The sequence below is a fragment of the Moschus berezovskii genome, chromosome 15, assembly GCF_049115385.1.
Source record: "Moschus berezovskii isolate FMDL1 chromosome 15, NW_MosBer_1.0, whole genome shotgun sequence".
In the NCBI taxonomy this organism is placed as follows: domain Eukaryota; kingdom Metazoa; phylum Chordata; class Mammalia; order Artiodactyla; family Moschidae; genus Moschus; species Moschus berezovskii.
In genome coordinates this window covers 69,514,482-69,530,900 of record NC_142474.1, presented here as the reverse complement: position 1 = coordinate 69,530,900, position 16,419 = coordinate 69,514,482, and the positions used below count along the sequence as shown (strand labels likewise).

General features: G+C 42.3%; 1 protein-coding gene across 11 annotated transcripts in view; it reads left to right on the top strand.

The window, feature by feature from the left end:
- CELF2 (CUGBP Elav-like family member 2) overlaps positions 1-16,419 on the top strand; it is a 577,777-nt gene that overhangs the window by 273,100 nt on the left and 288,258 nt on the right. The window lies entirely within an intron of this gene.

Below are 16,419 nucleotides of genomic sequence, written 5' to 3'. Positions count from 1 at the left end.
TTGATTATGGTTTCTCAAGTATTTATGCCCAGTAGTGAGATTACTGGGTCATGTGGTAGTTTTCAAAATTGGACTCTTGTCAGCCTCAGGAGCCATGGAATGGCCTTGATCTGGCCTCTGTCTTTTTCAGATCTACTCAGAACGTGATACTTTGATTCAAATTGATTTTGTATTTTCTGTTCAATAAAATAAAGATGTCTTCCCAGAAGTCAAAGAAAATGTTTTCTGGTATCAACAAAACTATAATTCTTTGACAACAGAATACTTCTTTTTAGTATGTTTCTCATAATTCTGACTCCTGATGTTTTAAAGAGTGTTGCCTTCTTGTGGATGTGCTTTCTGAAATATTTTGTGACGTTTGCTGCTCTTGATTTAGGATATACTAACAGAATTGATGCTTTTGAACTGTGGTGTTGGAGAAGACTCTTTAGAGTCCCTTGTACCGCAAGGAGATCCAACCAGTCCATTCTAAGGGGGATCGATCCTGGGTGTTCATTGGAAGGACTGATGCTAAAGCTGAAACTCCAATACTTTGGCCACCTCATGCGACGAGTTGACTCACTGGAAAAGACTCTGATGCTGGGAAAGGTTGGGGGCGGGAGGAGAAGGGGACGACCGAGAATGAGATGGCTGGATGGCATCACCGACTCTGTGGACATGAGTTTGAGTGAACTCCGGGAGTTGGTGATGGATAGGGAGGCCTGGCGTGCTGTGATTCATGGGGTCGCGGAGAGTCGGACACGACTGAGCGACTGAACTGAACAGCCCAGCCATGAAGCTAGGACTTGTAAAAACTATCAGTAATCATCAGAATACTTTGGCAGTGTAAGTTGTATTGTTCTTGTTTTGCAGACGAGAAAAGGAAGGTTCTAGAAAATGAAGGCATGTATCAGGTTGAATTTCAGACACATTGGTGAATTGGCTGCAGAGTATGTGGATCCTGAGTATAAAATAGTTTCTTAGCTGTGACCTAATAAAGATTAAAGGTAAAAGGAGAAGGAGGCAGCAGAGGATGAGATGGTTAGATAGCATCACCAACTCAATGGACATGAATTTGGGCAAACTCTGGGAGACAGTGAGCGACAGAGGATGCTGGCATGCTGCAGTCCACGAGGCTACAGAGAGTCAGATGTGACTTAGTGACTGAACAACAAAAATAATAATAACCTGCTTTTTTGATACTCTTTCACATAAATTGCTTGCTCTTGATTTTGTTTCATCGTAAGACCAATTTCTGAGCCCAGAAGGCAAGTGTTAGAAGAAAGGGTCACCATAGCAAAACTGAGATCGCTTAATGCCAGAGGCAGGGTCTTTCTTAAAGCTGAGATAAGGAAGCAGTTAACATTGAATGTTAAGTGTTAGTCACTCAGTCCTATTGGACTCTTTGCAACCCCATGGACCATAACCTTCCAGGCTCCTCTGTCTGTGGAATTCTCCAGGCAAGAATTACCAGAGTGGGTAGCCATTCCCTTCTTAAAGGGATCTTCCTGATCCAGGGATCAAACCCAGGTCTCCTGCATCACAGGCAGATTTTTTACTTTCTGAGCCACCAGGGAGCCAAGATAGCTCCTTATTCTTCATTGAAGAAACTGTGTCTTCCAGAAAGAGATTTGTTTGGGGGATTTCATTAGATGCCTGGCATCCCACCCCCATTTAATTTCTTCTTCCTGATTTTTGCACCTGATTTAGAGGACTACCTGGCCTTTCTCAGGGTGCTTCCAGCCCATAGCATGTTGTCTTGTGAATTAGAAAAAGACTCGTGCATGGCATTCAGTCCCCGATGTCCCCCTCATGTGGTTACTTGCCACTGTGTCCTTTCTATAGTTAACTTGTAGTTTTACCCCCTCTTCATAAATGGGCCAGAGAAGTCTGCAGTAGAATCAGTGTCTCTGTGCAAGGTAACACATGGATTTTAGATGATTGACAGTTGTGACCAACTCAGGCATGGTCCCTGGTCCCTTTCAAGTGTCAGTACTCTTTTGACCTTTTCATAACAATTTGCTCAAGTATATAAACATTGGAGGGCTTCCTTGGTGGCTCAGCAGCAAAGAGCCTGCCTACCATGCAGGAGACGCAGGTTCGATCTCTGGATCAGGAAAATCTCTTGGAGAATGAAATGGCAACCTATTCCAGTATTCCGTTCCATTCCGTTCAGTCGCTCAGTCATGTCCGACTCTCCGCGACCCCATGAATCACAGCACGCCAGGCCTCCCTGTCCATCACCAACTCCCGGAGTTCACTCAAACTCATGTCCATTGAGGCGGTGATGCCATCCAGCCATCTCATTCTCTGTTGTCCCCGTCTCCTCCCGCCCCCAATCACTCCCAGCATCAGAGTCTTTTCCAGTGAGTCAACTCTTTGCATGAGGTGGCCAAAGTATTGCAGTTTCAGCTTTAGCATCAGTCCTTCCAATGAACACCCAGGATTGATCTCCTTTAGAATGGACTGGGTGGATCTCCTTGCAGTCCAAGGGACTCTCAAGAGTCTTCTCCAGCACCACAGTTCAAAAGCATCAATTCTTCGGCGATCAGCTTTCTTCACAGTCCAACTCTCACATCCATACATGACCACGGGAAAAACCATAGCCTTGACTAGACGGACCTTGGTTGGCAAAGTAATGTTTATGCTTTTTAACATGCTATCTAGGTTGGTCATAACCTCCCTTCCAAGGAGTAAGTGTCTTTTAATTTCATGGCTGCAGTCAGCATCTGCAGTGATTTTGGAGCCCAAAAAAACAAAGTCTGACACTGTTTCCACTGTTTTTCCATCTATTTCCCATGAAGTGATGGGACCAGATGCCATGATCTTTGTTTTCTGAATGTTGAGCTTCAAACCAACCTTTTCACTCTCCTCTTTCACTTTCATCAAGAGGCTTTTTAGTTCCTCTTCACTTTCTGCCATAAGGGTGGTGTCATCTGCATATCTGAGGTTACTGACATTTCTCCTGGTGATCTTGATTCCAGCTTGTGCTTCTTCCAGCCCAGTGTTCCTCATGATGTACTCTGCATATAAGTTAAATAAGCAGGGTAATATACAACCTTGACGTACTCCTTTTCCTATTTGGAGCCAGTCTGTTGTTCCATGTCCAGTTCTAACTGTTCCTTCTTGTTGCTTAGGAAATCTGATGGATAGAGGAGCCTGGCGGTCTCCAGTCCATGGGGTCGCAAACAGTTGGACATGTCTTAGCAACTAAACAATGATAAACATTTGATGGGACTCTGGGTTTTCAGCACATCAGAGATTTGTGTTTCCTCTGTAGACACTCAGAGTAGAGGAACCAGTAACTGAAAAGTTAAGAGGAGAATTCAGGCCTGGGACTGTCTAACCTACACATCATTTCGTACCAGATATCAGCTTGTCGAAATGCCTCTATTCTTGGCAGGAGGCGCATTGTAACCTAAGAGGACATGATTGGAGTGGAGTTTTCATGCCCCGTGTGGTTATTGTATTCTTGCTACTGATGCAAACATTATCTATAATTACATTTTCAAGTGACTGAAAATTGCAGGCTTTATTGAACAGAAATACAGCCAAAGAATGGAATGTATATCCACTCCACCCTCATATTATAAGGCTTTCAGAAATCATACTATAAGGCCCAATACTGTGGCTTTCAAACGACATGATACCAGCTCCATTCTCTGATGTTGGAACACTTTGTCAAAGTGCTGGATTCCCAACGATGATCATAAAATTGGAGGAAAATGTTATTATTACTCTTTTAGTGCTCTGCCGGCTCCATTGTCAACTCTGTCACAGTGACAGAATCCACCCACAAATCCTCTGTTTCCAGGATGTAATATCCAGAAGCCGCGATTTGATTTAGATCCAAGGAATGGTGGGCCACTTTGAGGGAGCTGGTTGAGATAAAGACACTGTTGCTTTCCTGGGGTGGATGCTGTTACATCCTTATGACACCTTGTCTTCAGGCTGCCTCTCTTCCCACCTAGGGTGTGATTTAAAAAATAAAATTGCCTCCATGGGGACCTACTGCAAGTTAGACCTTTGCCTTGGTCTTAGAACCTGGCCATGGGACAAGAAAAATACTCTGGCCAACCTCCTTCTAGACTCGAGATAAGACCCCATATCTACTTTCACTGGGACCTTAAACCACATGGAATTTTTTTATAAAAAGAGAATCTGACATGTGAGACCATAGTATTTCACTCACTGTTGATTAGCATTCAAAAATTCAGGGAACCCATGAAATAGAAAGTATTTCTTGGTTTTGGATGGAAGGCAAACTTGAATAAGAAATTATAGTGATGTTGTTTTGGTTAATTTATTTCTAGGATATTAAACTTGTCACTGATGTGATGGTTCACAAAACCACAACTTGCTGTCTCAGTCCTAGTAGAGTTCAGACTGTGCAAAACCAAAAAAAAAAAAAATCATTGGGGTGCTTTAATTCAGAAAAGGAGTAGGGCAAACACTTGAGTCAGGCTTCCCAGGAAACCCACAGACCTTTCCTGATTCTGTCGAGTTCTGCCCTGACAGGTAGGACCCCAGTGTCATCAAAGAGGCATTTTTCAGGTCATAATTAAAGTGTGGGCAGTTGGAATCCACTTGGTTCTGGTGTATACCTGGTGAACTGGATGTGCGTGTGTGTGTGTAAGTAAAGATTCCAGAAGGTGAAAACGCGTGTCTGTTGTTAGTGTATTGTAACACACACATATTGCATTACCTTTTCTGACATAAATTATAAACTCAAATGTGTGTACAGTTGGGATATGGATAGACTGCTTTATACTGTAATATGAAAGTTGTCATATTTTTAACATTCATAGAGATGAGATAATTTGGGAGTCCAAGTTAAAATGCTTTCTCTGTGTAAAGCAACGAATCAACAAGATTGTGTGTGTGACTTTTTTTTTTTTTTTTTTTCATTTAAAAAAATCTAAAGGGGTTGTTGCAGCTGTTGACACTTTTGTGGCAGCAGAAGTCCTGAGACCTGGCCATTCTCTATAATATAATTGCCAGATTGTGAGGTGTAAGTGAGGGCAACTCAGTTTGTGTATTTTATCAATTCCCTTTGTGAGTTACACTCTCCCACATTCAGCGTGCTTTTTTTTGACAGGTTGTGTGTTTATGCCTCTAAGTGCCTGGGCTTCCGATAGCTTGGGTTCTTAACCAATCAGCAAAACTTACTTTGAGAAATTTAATTAGCGTAGAACCAAAGTAAATTAGCCTTTAAAGTTACCTAATTCTCGGGGTTTCTTGTTTGCTGCCGCAGTAGCAAATTGATTCCACTGTGGAGTAGTCACTCAGGCGTGAGTCAGGCAGTACATGGCCATTGTACAGTTTGTGCTGCACACTGAAGAGTTAAAATTAAGTTGGACAGCTGAGGAGGTGAGGATTTGTGAGTCACCACTGACCTATTCATTGGCTGAATCAATCAGTTCTAAACATTTTCTCAGCTGAAATCTGTGTGTGTTTCTTTAGCTCTAAATTTCCTGCCCGTGAACAAGAGTTGCAGCTTGTATTAAGTGTCAGCCTTTAATGTATTGGCTGGTTGCTGCTCCTTCTAGGTGTTATAGAATTTTATGGAGTGTTAACAATAGTTCATATTTTAAGTTAAATACTTGGTTACTCTGAGATTTTGTCTTATCAGTGTCTTTCTTTTTCAAGGAAATGCTGGTTTAAGATGAAGAAGGCTCTGTACTGTTTGTTTTGGGTTCTGCCAAGATTAGTAAAGGATTTTCTTGTTGGAAAATAAAAATATAACTGTTAGGGCTTTATAAAGACCTTCGTTCATCATCCTGTGGATCAGGTGAGGGGAATATGATATTGCCTCCATTTTTTTGCTATACGTACATCCTTCCTGGAGTTCTTAAAAATATTATTACTAAGGACGTTAAGTGGAGGAAACGTGGTCTGTCGGTGGTGATATGCATGTACGTTTGTGGTCTTGGTCACTTGGACTGTAGAAGCCAGGCAGCTTGAGAGATAGGGGGAAACGTTAACTGAAACATGTAATATTGCAGTTCTTTCCCATTTAAATTAAAAAGCTGCAAGAGTAATAGTGTTCTACCCACTCCATTAGGTCCAGTTGGATCAGGTGTGATCCACAGAATTGTACAAGCAAAGAAATCTGGATTTTTATCCTGTCCAACATTTTGCATCTTCAGCTTCCTTTAGACACACTCTAAATTTATGCTTGATCTAGAATCTGGAGACCAAGCAGGCATGTAGTGTGAAAATAAGCCCGTGTCCCAGCAGCCACTTACCAGTAGCTCAAGATATGACCTCCAGTTGGGACTCAAGACACAATGAGTATGTGCCCTGGTTTCTGGAGATTCTGCCAGTTGGCACCTGTCATACTGGCATCATCATCAATAGCATGTGCCTTTCACTCTAAGAAGTGTCCCGTATTTGATGATAAATCACATGGTCTCCTTCTCATGTTTGGTCCTGTCTCACTAGCTTTCTTAAACATGTTTGCCAGCTTATACATAGGACTAACCCAAACCTTTCCACAAAAAGGGTTATCTGTGCTTTGAAACATTCAGAAAAAAGCAACTTCTAGCCTTATTTTCTCTGACCTGTTCCCTTGCTTAAATCCTTAGAAAAGTTCTTCAGAATTGAACAGAAGTTTGCTCGCTGTTTCTAATGCATTAGTATGGGCTCTTTGGGATGGACTGGCTCATTAGATTGTTTCTTTCTGACTGAAACCTCTTGTTCTGAAAATTCTCGTCCACAACTTTGTCTGGTCACCATTCCCCCAGCACATGGATTTGGCGTTTGAGGACATGGACACCATATTTACAGGGCTGCCTTTCCATTCATCTCTGTTAAATTCATGAAATAACTGCCACATTCTGGAAAGCTCAACTTCTCAACTTGGTGGCTCCGTTAGTTCTGTTAAAGTTCAGCTGGTGCATGAGCAGAGCCAGAGAATGATCTGATGGTGCAGCCTTTCTTTGTCCTCATGCTCTCCCTGGTGAGATGGGAACAGGAGAGCCCAGTGAAGGAATGATGACCCCAGGGTGTCTGCTAATGTTTTTGAATTTCAGTCTCTGGGATGTGTTTTTGCCCTCACCCATGCTAATTCCTCTTTTTCCTTCCATTCTGGAACTTCAGAGGATTTGTGCAATCTGTGTGTTTAAAATCGATTTCCTGATTTTTTTTTTTTACATTTATACCCAGCTGTTTGTTATTCAGTGCAACCATCAGCATCTGAGTCTCAATGGACCATGTAATGTGCAGCTGTAGCCAGATGTAACACTCTGCTCTCTAAGTGTTTCCGTTAGAAGCTTGGAGAGTCAGGCTCACAACTGCTGATAACCAGGTTGCTGGCATTAATTTACCCTCTGGAGCTACACAGATTCTGCCTGGCAATTTTATTTCACGACCGGCAAGCCGAGCAGTGTTTGCGATCTCCATCCCTGGTAGCACTGTTGACACTGTATGTATCAAGTACATCCACACTGATATGAAAGGTGCTTTTTCAGCTAATTCAGACGGCAGAAATCTAGCTGTCTGATCTGCATGCATAACAGTCTGCAAGCAAGGTTGTACTCGAGAAACATTGACCAGGATTCATAGCCAACCTTGGCCCAGATTAAAATAAGTTCGTAAACTAGTCTCTTGAAGAGAACATTTCTTAGGAAAAATAACTTTAGGATCATTTCTCTGCCTTCTATAGTCAAACCTTGTTTCTGATTTGCACTTATTATTCAAATTTGTGTCTCCTTTTGTGTTTGTATGATGTATCTTTGTTTAGAGGCTATAGCTTCTACCAAATTTAATTACTTGCCTTGGAGGCTTTAAATTGAGGGCAGCTTCTATTAACTGTTAATTACATTCCCTTGCCATTTACACAGCAAAAGTGCAGTTTCTAATTGAGGGTCTGTTCTGTACAATGACAAGTGACTTCTTCCATCTCAGTATTTACCTTTCTGTGGGGTCCGATTTTTATTTCTCTAATCTTATCTTTTGTTAAACATAAAAGTAGACATTCCAGTGATAAACTGGCCATTCCTATGATCCAGTGTTATACATCTCAGAGAGAGATGTGGGAATCATATTTGGCTCTGTGTTGCCATCTGGTGGTGTCCGGATCTTTCATAGCCTCCTTAGACCAGTTTCTGATGCGAAGGTGGTACCCAGGGTCTGTTCCCTTCTTAGTTTTACCCCACAGCCTCTCTGGGGATTTGAAATTAGCCTTCCTCCCCACTGGTGGCTGAGGGAAGCATCATTGTGGCTCTGTGTTTTTTGTGTCATCAAGTATGCATTGCGTGTCTTCTAGGTATTTGGCATCTTGCATTATTCAGTCTTTGATTCTCAGTTTATCGTCCTCAAACTTCCTTTTCTAAGAAAGCTTATATCCTCAACTAACCTGTCTAGCCTGAGAGGGGGAGGGGGAAGAAATGTCTCAACGTTTGATCTGGTTTTCTATCTGGATGTCTTTTGGAGAGTGGTATTTCTGCCCTAGTGGCCGTGCTTTGAGTCAAGTGGAGCCTGTCTGCTCAGTGATGGCTACTTCCTGAGAACCTTGAGTTGGCTGCAATTCCTTTTCAGCAGTTTATTAAGAGCATTATGAATCTCAGGAAGGGTTTGGTAATTTACTGAAAAAAAGAAGAGTTGTTTGTTCATTTATTTATTAGACTTGATGTTTCACAAGCTCAAGTAGCTTCCCCGCCCAGCTTGGACTGTCTCATTTCTTACTGACATCTCCATCTCCTCTTTGAAGTGGATCTGCCGTAATACTTGGCTTTTGTGTGATGATGTGCTTCTGTTCCATAGCCCCAAAGCTTTAAATTTAAAAAAAAAATCAGAAAGGTAGAGAGCAAGAAAGAATTAAGCTACAGGTTGAATTAATGAGCAGGGCAAAGTGGAAAGCATTAAATCCTTTGTTATCAGGGAGGTTAGGTTTATAGCAAAACCAAATCTGTGGTAGCCTGTGGTTTTTAGTGGAGTTTGTAAAAAATAGAAGAAAAAAAAAATCTGTTTGACAGTGCCTAGACCTCCAGGTAGATAGTCATGCTACAGTAGAAGTCTGCCATCTCTAATAGTAAGAGATGCTGAAGGTAGGCATGCACAGTGCTGTGTATCCTCAGCTCCTGGGATGGCTGCCTCTGGAAGGACCAGCAAGGAGAAGCCTGGGGGGCGGGCAGGAATCGACCCATTCCAGCCTCACTTGAGAAATGACTTCCCTCGACCCCACCTGCATCCTGGCTCCTCTCTGTGAAGTCCTCTTGGAACTGGCCTTTGTTCTTAAGGGGGGGAAATGCTTCTCTTTTTATAAAGAATGCATCTGAGGTGATTTGCACTGCATTACGCCACCAGGTTGTGCTGGTGGAGGTATGTGGTGTGTGAAATTGAAAGGTCTTTCAAACTGTGGGGCTTATTAAATTACTGATACAGGATAGTTGTCAACTTAGGCAAGGTGTGGAGATAATCCTATTAGAAAGTGATTACTCTTCTACTGCAAATTCATTAAAAAAGATACAATACTGGGAAAGTAGGAATTCTGACAGAATTTCTGGGATCAGTTTAGTATTATGCAGTACACAGTCATCAAAATGAATTCTGGAATGACAGAATGTCCATGGCCGCACTGGGGATCTCATATTTATTATGCTCATCCATATAGAGATCATATGTAAATTATAGACAGAGGTGGGGTTCAATGCTCTTTCTTAAGGGTTATGTTTTGTAATTGTAATGAAGTAGAGTTAATTTACAATGTGTTAATTTCTGCTGTAGAGCCAAGTGATTTAGGCGTACGTGTATATATATAACATATACATATTTTTCCATATTCTTTTCCTTTATGGTTTATCACAGTATATTGAATATAGTTCCCTGTGCTGTACAGTAGGATCTTGTTTATCCATCATCTGCTAATCCCAGCCTCCTAAGGATTATGGTTTCAAACTGTGCTATAACCTTTTGTATAAATGTCACATGTCAAACTCTCTTAATATTTGGAACCCCAGCTATGGGCTTAAAATCAGACAGTATAAATTATATGGGTTGGGTTCATTTTTATTAAAATATTTCTGGCAGTGATGAAACTCACTTATTAAATTTGATTTTGGAATTAAAAATGGAAAGCTTTACACAATCATGGAAATGGGGGAGAGGGGCCTTCTGTAAGAGCTTCCCTCATGTCTCAGTGGTAAAGAATCCACCTACCGATGCAGGAGATGTAAGAGATGTGGGCTTGATCCTTGGGTCAGGAAGAAGAAATGACCTGGCAACCCACTCCAATATTCTTGCCTGGAGAATCCCATGGACAGAGAAGCCTGTCTGGGCTACAGTCCGTAGGTTACAAAGAGTCAGATGTGGCTTAGCGACTAAACAAGCACTTGATGTGGGAAGCCAGCTCCCTTGCCTTTCATTCCATCCCCACCCATCACGGCCCTCCACGCTGAGCACCCTGTGCTCCCATGGCGTTCTGTACCTGTGAGCCAAGAGCAGCATCTGAGTTGCATCTCTTACATTAGACTGCAGTACCCTGAAAGTGGAGACCAAGATTGAGTGAGCTGATGACCACAGCACCTGGCATTCCTTCCAGCCCAGAGGAGGTGAGGGTGTGTCACATGGCGTGGAAAAGAAAGAAAACTCAAGAACTAGCATTGCTGGGGTGGAAGTGAGCTGAGCAAATTGTCCTGGAATTCCTGCCGTAGGCTGGGGATGTCGGACACACAGACAAAGAGCACGTCCTCGGAGCTGACACCAGCACTTTCTGAAATCCTTGAGTTCAGACTCTTGAGTGCCTTAAACCTGGACTTCAAATCTTTGGCTGTGGACTTAGCTATTTACCTCTGGAGATGCCACTTTGCTGTATTGGTCCAAGTGCACATTTGGTTTCCTTGTGTAAGCGTTAGGAGCTTCTAAATGCACATTATTGAAGAAAAACAATTGGAGAGTCACAAGTTTGTTTTTAAAGCTTTATTGAAAGCTGCTCAGTGGAAGTTCAGTGTTAAGCGTGTGTAATAACTGTGGTCATTGAAGTAGGAACTTGCATACCAGTTTTTTGGGCTAGTTTCATTACAGGCTAAAGGATCATTAGATATTTCTTATATTTTACACTTTTATGCCAGTGCTACTAGGGGTGACCATGGGCCCAAGCAATGCAGATATGTAGATAGAGATATTTTAACATCCACTATAACTTCAGAACGTAGTATGCATGGGGGGAGGTGCGCTGGGGTGGAGAAGACAACAGTGTTTTCTTTTCTGTTTTATTATGCTGATGTTACCATGTCATCTCTACAGAAAGGATCTCAGAGACACTCTAGGGATTGAGAAGAACAAAATGTGTTGATGGTATTTATCTGGGCTACTAGAAACTGATTTTTAATTGAAGATTTCCCATTTTCCAGGAGTTCAGTGTCTCTCTGTTATTGTTTAGTCGTCGTGTCCGACTTTGCAACCCCAGGGACTGCAGCATGCCAGGCTCCCCTGTCCCTCACCATCTCCCAGAGTTTGCCCAAGTTCATGTCCATGGAATTGGTAATGCCATCCAACCATCTCCTTCTCTGCCGTCCCCTTCTCCTCCTGCCTTCAATCTTTCCCAGCAGCAGGGTCTTTTCCAAGGAGTCTGCTGTTCTCATCGGTGGCCACAGTACTGGAACTTCAGCTTTAGCATCAATCCTTCCGATGAGTATTCCGGGTTGATTTCCTTTTTAGATTCAGTGTCTCTTAGGAAACTATAAATTTTGAAAAAAAATAAAAAGTATCATTTCCATGTCATAGGCAGGGGGATCAGGTATTCTAAGGGAAATGGGGACAGGATAAGTGAAGGAAATCCCATGCCAGTGCAGACCAGGTGGCATTCCTGTACTTAACCACATCTTCACGATGTTCTCTGTGAGAATTGCCTCCAACAACGAGGAGATAATTCAAAACAAGTGTATACAAGACTCAGACATCATGTTTTAGAGAAGAAATAAAACAGGTTCTCTGTTATATAAACACACCAACTGATGGTTAGTGCCTGATAAGATCTTAATCTGCTATAATGACATTTTCACATCTGATAAATTGTATCATATAATCAAAGCAACAATAGTTTATGGAAACTTTAAAGGTATCATTTGTATGGAATTTTAACTATGGAGCAGTAGGCTCTGAGCCCCCAGGGAAGCCTGTTTTCTGCTGTATTTCCTATGTGGTAACTTGTTGTGTTGCACCTTTTTATCATTCTGGTCCTGTTGGTCTCTCCCTCTTCCCTATACCATGACTTTAGTAATTGTTTGGCTTCACAAATACTTATTAAATGCCTGCATATGTGCCAGTGACTATTCTAGGTGCGCCGTCAATGTTGTAGCCCCATTTATAGAAAAGATACTTTTTTTACTTGCCTTCTGCCTTGTGAATTCCCTTCTTCCAGCCATTTCACATTCTACCTTGTAGACTCTTCCATGATCCGGCTGTGTTGTACCTGCTGTTTACCTCCGTCTCTGTGGTAGGTTGTTCACTTGCTGTTTTCCAGGCTCCTGTCCCTAATGGTGTCTTAGTTCATGGCTGCTATAACAAATTACCACAGACTGGGTGCTTAAACAGCATGTATTTATTTTTCACAGTTCTGAACATTGGAAAATCCAGATCAAGACACTGGCAGTTTTGATTCTTGATGAGGGCTTTCTTGGTTTGCACACAATTGCCTTTTTGTCAGAAAGAAGTTCTGCAGTCTCTGCCTCTTATAAGGGCACTAATCCCGTCATGAGGGCCCCATCCTCTAACCTCATCTAAACCTAATTAGCTCCCTAAAGCTCCACCTCCAAATACTTTGGGTGTCGGGGTTTTAGCATATGAATTTGGAGGGATATAAACATTCTGTCTGTAACAAATAGTGATACCACCAAGTCATAGAAGCAGATCCCGAAAGAGAAGTGGAGCAACCACAGTCTACCCTGATGAGTGGGATAGAGTTCAGAAGGTGACAGTGTGACACCAAGGCTGTTAGCTATGAAGGGTGGTTCACACATTCTTTGGGATTTCCCTTTCAAACTTGGAGCCTGAGCACTCAGAAAGACATACTGGAGAAAGTTTCCAAACCCTCTCATCTCGTGAGGCTGAGACAATGAACATTGTGAGTATCGGTAGTCCTGAGACTGTAAGGCTGCTACATATTAAAGATACTCCTCATATTTCTTAGTTCTCTCTGCTGCTGCTAAGTCACTTCAGTCGTGTCCGACTCTGTGTGACCCCATAGATGGAAGTCCACCAGGCTCCCCTGTCCCTGGGATTCTCCAGGCAAGAACACTGGAGTGGGTTGCCATTTCCTTCTCCAATGTGTGAAAGTGAAGTCGCTCAGTCGTGTCCGACCCCTAGCGACCCCATGGACTGCAGCCCACCAGGCTCCTCCATCCATGGGATTTTCCAGGCAAGAGTACTGGAGTGGCTTGCCATTGCCTTCTCCGTTAGTTCTTTCTACATGTGTTCAATTTCTGCTCAGTCAAGTTACAGGAACTTTTCTCATCCAGTTTTCCAGATCATTTTCTTGAGAAAATTGCCTTTTGTCAAGAGATCTCTCTGGGCCCCTTTCCGCTATGTTTACCCAGCAGGATCTCTGTAACCCTTCTGCCAGGAATCCCTTTGGAATTGAATGCATCCTGGAGATGTTGCAGTATGTAAGTGGGTATTTTTGGATGTTCACAGCCCTGTTCCTATATATAAAAAGAATTCTGTCAGGGTTATTTGGATTTTCAGATATTTGGTGCATACCTAGCTCTACTTTTCTGAGATTAGTTCCATTATTCTCTGTGTGCTTTTCACTAAAATTATATTATGATCTATGCCTTGGGGACACAGTTACGGACCCATGGTTAGCAGGATAGACTAGAACATTTGTGATGAACTATTTTCATCAAAAATATGATCAGAATCTTATTAGGAAAATGAGAAGGAAAGCTGAGGGCTTAGTATGGGGGTGATATTTCAGAAAATCACCAAGAGGTTGGATTTCTGTTGTCGGGGGGGTGGTAAATTTTATATTTGTGACCTTTCCTTTCATATTTCTGTTACTTTCCACAGTAGATACTATATTTAATTCAGAGCTTGTGAGAGCCTGAAAACATTGCAGTAGATTGAATAACTTTTAACTAGGAAATCAAAGGTCTGTGTTCTTTGGAAGCAAGGGTCATAGTCAAGGTGGAAATGAGGACACAGTTGGCAGGCATCAAGGCGACCCCAGCATACAAATGATCTGACAGTCCCTGGGGACTTCAGAGAGTCACACTGATGTTTCTCCTAACAATAGATTTTAACCTGGTTTTCCTTCCTTTTTATCTGAGAAATTGTGACTGGCCGTCAAAACCCCCATCCTTCATCCCCCAGCATCATTCTTGTTTAGTTGGTTGGTTTTGTTTTACTGAGATAGTCACCCTTCTAAAGTGTATACAGTTCAGTGATTTTTAATATATTCACAAAGTTGTGCAACCATCATCACTGTCTGTCTTCATCACCTCCAGAAAGAAACCCCACGCCTCACCTGTGTGCGTCAGCACCTCGCACTCCCCTCCCAGCCTGTGAGCCCTGGGCAGCTGCCTGACTGCTTTGTCTGTCTGTGGATGTGCCTCTTCTGTACGTGTGACATAAATGTATTCATGCAACATGTAAGCGTCCGTGTCTGGCTTCTTTCACTCAGTGTGATGTTTTCTGGGAAAGATTGAGGGCAGGAGGAGAAGGCCTCGACAGAGGATGAGTTAGGTGGTTGGCATCACCAACTCATTGGACATGAGTTTGAGCAAACTCCGGAAGATAGTGCAGGACAGGGGAACCTGGCGTGCTGTAGTCCATGGGGTCACAAAGAGTCGAACGTGATTTAAGTGACTGCACAACGTTTTCCAAGGGTCACCGTATTGTGGCCTTCATCAGTATTTCATTCCTTTTATGGCTGGGTAGTATTCCATTGGTTAGATAGACTACAGTTTATTTGTTCATTAGTTGATGGACATTTAGACTGTTTTGATTGACATGAATAGGGCTGCGGTGAACATTCACGTACAAGTGTTTGTGTGAACATGTATTTTTAGTCCCCTTGGACTAAAAGGAGTGGAATTGCTGGGTCATATGGTAATTCTGTGCTTAACTTTTTGAGAAATTGACAGCCTGTCTTCCAAAGTGAATACACTGTTGAAGTGAAGTTCTAATTTCCCAACAGCTTTGTTAATTTTTGTCATCTGTCACAGTATTCTTATTTATGTTTATTTTGTAGATGAGAAGTTTAGGGTATAGAAGGTAAGAGTCGAACTCTCAGAGGGTCATAGGTAGGATCAGGGATAGAATCTGTGTTTCCTGACCATAGTCACTATTTTCCTGTCACATTTTGTTTTAGGAAAACCAGATGTGAAAAAAATCATTATTCTGGAATTGATCTATTTTTATATCCCCATGGTAAGAATAGAGTGTTTTGTTTCTTCATTATCTGGTTGTATCTCTCCAACCTCAACCTTTTTTCTGAACATGGAACTTGAATAGCCAACTGCTTCCTTGCCTGTCTCCACTTGGGTGTGGACTTGGTATCTCAAACTTGTCCCAAACCAGACTCTTGTCCCCTCCCCCTTCTATTCCAATCTCCCTGAGTGGTACCCAGCTGCTCAGGACGAAAACCTGAGGTACTTCCGAACTTCTCATTCTCTCATCCTCCAGATCCAGCCCATCACTAAATCCTAACAGTTCATCCCATAGTCACTTCTGTTCAAGCTGCTTCATTATCACTCCCCTGACCAAGGCACTGTCATCTCCAGAGTCCTCTTACTGGACTTCAAACCTTGCATATCCCCTGACCACCCCACTTCCGTGGCTTCTTTTCAAGCCCAGAAAGAAATGTAAAATCCTTGTACCGTTCTAAAGCCCCTGACTGCCCCATGCCCCTCAGTTCCTGCCATATTCTGCTTATTCTAGCCCTCCCAGTTTCTAACTCTTAGCTTTCCTCCGAAGATTCTCAGATATGTTTATTTGCTTATTTTCTGCCTACCTTTCAGGATTTAAACCCTGAGAAAGCAGACACTTCCTGTCTTGGTTTTACTGCTCTATCATCATAGGTTGAGATCCGACTTAACACATGCTAGGCACTCAATCAATTACCGTTGAATGAGCAGGCTGTTTTATTCTTCTTCCTGGCATCACTCAGAATCGTTTTGCTGTCAACCTTTGTTGAGTGAGCTTTTAATCTTTCTTCCATTTTGCAAAAGGTCTTCCCCTGTAGTTGTGTATAAATCTGTGCAAGCCTTTCCATAGCACAGTTCCTTCATAGATAAATTTGCAAGCATGCTTGGCAGGTGCTGTGAGACCTCATCTGAAAAATGCCCCCACCAGGTAACAAAATGATGATTGTATTGTCGTCATTTTTATTACTCAGTCTTGTTTTAATACATTACAACAGTATGGACCCTGTTAGCCAAGTATGTGATAATGGCCTTGCGTTATAATACCCTAGGATATAATATTGTAATGTAATAA